The sequence below is a fragment of the Zingiber officinale genome, chromosome 9B (assembly GCF_018446385.1).
Source record: "Zingiber officinale cultivar Zhangliang chromosome 9B, Zo_v1.1, whole genome shotgun sequence".
Classification (NCBI taxonomy): Eukaryota; Viridiplantae; Streptophyta; class Magnoliopsida; order Zingiberales; family Zingiberaceae; genus Zingiber; species Zingiber officinale.
In genome coordinates this window covers 78081085-78083761 of record NC_056003.1, presented here as the reverse complement: position 1 = coordinate 78083761, position 2677 = coordinate 78081085, and the positions used below count along the sequence as shown (strand labels likewise).

General features: G+C 37.8%; 1 non-coding gene across 1 annotated transcript; it reads left to right on the top strand.

The window, feature by feature from the left end:
• The first annotated feature begins 234 nt into the window (after positions 1–234).
• On the top strand, positions 235–340 carry LOC122025834. The gene has a single exon (XR_006123860.1). It is a non-coding gene; the product is annotated as a small nucleolar RNA R71 (small nucleolar RNA).
• Positions 341–2677: the final 2337 nt, after the last annotated feature.

Sequence of the window (2677 nt, the reverse complement as noted above, 5' to 3'; positions counted from 1 at the left end):
ATTTGTTCGACAGACTCTATAGCATTTATGGCTTGCACTTCTTGAATGTTTGAGGGAGATTTCATCCAACTTACGTTCGAACATTCATGGAGGTTTAATGTCACTTGATCAATTAATGAATAAGCTTCATCTATACTTTTGTCCATAAAAGAACCTCCAGCTGATGAATCCAATAAACTCTTGTCTGAGAAAGAAATTCCCCCATAGAATATGTGCAGAATCAACCATTTTTCAAAACCATGATGAGGGCACTGTCTTTGAAGACTCTTGAATCTATCCCATGCTTCAAACAATGATTCTCCATATGCCTGAGCAAAATTTGTTATGCAATTCCTCATATACACTGTTCTGCTTGGAGGAAAAAAATGATTCAGAAATTGCTTCTCCAATTGTTACCAACTTGTGATGCTTTGAGGATGGAGAGAATATAACCAAGTCCTTGCTTTATCCTTGATACTGAAAGGAAATGTCATCAATTGAACTGCATCTGCTGACACTCCTTCACATTTAACCATATCACAAATCTCTAAAAATATTTCAAGATGCAGATAAGGACTTTCTAATACTTCTCCTCCAAATTTATAACCTTGTATCATAAAAATTAACTCTGGGTCTAGTTGGAAACTTTCTGCTTCAATTTGAGGTTGCACAATGGGAGATAAAAATCTTGCAGAAAAGGGTATAGAAAAATTTCTCATGGGCCTGCTTGACATGTTAGTGCTCATGGATATTCAAGAAAAAAATTATAAAATGAAGAATCAAAGACAATAAATAAAATGCAATATGAAAAACAAGAAAGAAAATGCAGAATTTAAATTGCAAGAAAGAAAGTGCATAATGAAAACAAAAAAGAAAAGATAAAAGGAAAAAGAAAAATGTCTAGAATAATTCATATGCTAAAGATTGCAAGATATTTTTACAAAAGAAAAGAACAAAGAAACTAGATCAAAAGAGAAAACAGAGAAAAGTTAGACAAGAATGTTATAATCGAAAATGCAGAATTAGAATCACAACAGAAAGAAATTAACAAGAATGTTATACAAGAAATGAAAACTTATAAAAACAGAATTCTAACAATTAGTTACAACTATGCAAATGAAAAGAAAAGTTATGTCTAGTCTAACTCAATTGATAATCTCCAATGTTATAGCGCAGTCCCCGGCAACATCGCCAAAAACTTGTTACGTTCTGCAAGTGTACGAAACTGTCGCAAGTAATATAAAAGATTATCGTATCCACAGGGACTGGAATAAGCACTAGAAATATCTCAAAGCGAATTAGCTAAACAACTAATTAATTGGTCTCAAATGCTAAGGATGAAAAATAAATCTAAAATGAAAGATTAACAAACAAGAGTTTGGGGTTTGAGTTATGATAAAGGGAGGTTCTAGGAGTTTTGGTTTCTTTGTAAGATCTCTTGAATGTATATGGTTTACCAATTCTTATTTCTCAATTGTCTAATATTTGTAGAAGGTTGCCGGTTCTCTCTTGCAATAGATAACCGGCTTAGGACTAAAAAATATACCTAAATGTGATCAATTAGATATGAACCTACGTTGTCCTTACACAGGATTACACCTATTACTATGCTTCCCTTGGATATCAACATAGAAGTTCATAGCTTCTGAACCCATAAAGATACAAGGATTGAATCATAAAATCTATCTTACCCTCTTGAATATTCTCATTTCCCCTTCAAGGTTATCCCTCAAACGTCCTTACACGGGCTTGCACCTATCACGTGGATCCCTCGAAAAATCGAGTGAGAGTTAACCTCTACAAAGTCTATAAGATATCCAAACAATCAATCAAGAATGAGAATTAAGCCCTAATCACAATTAATCATTCAAGATCCAATCGATACAAACTAGGCAACATCATAGAAACAAAGAAATGGCAAATCCACAAGAGTTTACATCAATTTATCTCATAAATACTCCTTCCATCCTAGAACAAAAAGATCTACTCCATAAAACTAAGAAAGAAAACCAAAGATAAGAAGATTACAAGCATTTCTTCAATCCCAATCTAAGAAGAGGAAAGAAAGAAAACTTATCTACAATATAGCTCCATCTTCAGATCCAATCCTCACTCCCGGAGTCGAATTCGCCAAGATCTCCCTTTAGATCGCCCAAAAATCCTCCCAAGAATGGGAGGAATCCACCAAATCTTGCTTTCTCCCCAAAGGGGAGAAGATCCCCTTTCAAATCTTCAAAGAGGCTTTAAATAGAGGGGGGATTTTGGGCGCCACACGGCCCCGAGTCATGGCCGTGTGAGGTTCACATGGCCAGAGCCTTTCCCCTCTTTGCCATCCATACACGGCCGTGTGGTGTAAACGGCCGTGGACAACTCGCATCAAGACCTCCAAGCACGACCGTGTAGATCGACACGGCCTGGACTGCCCCAGCTTCTGGAAACCTGGCACAGCCGTGTAGTGCACACGGCCAGAACACTTTTAAGCGCTGGGAACCCTACACGGCCGTGTGATGCACACGGTCAGGGCCTTCTTGGTCTCTGGAAACCTTACACGGCCATGTAGATCCACACGGCCATGTAAGGATTGAACTCTGATTTGCTTCAAAACTTGGCACGGCCATGTGAGGTTCACACGTCCAGGCCAAGTTCCTTGTCTATTTCTCCTGGTTGACCACACGGCCAGAGCACTCCACCCAAGAAG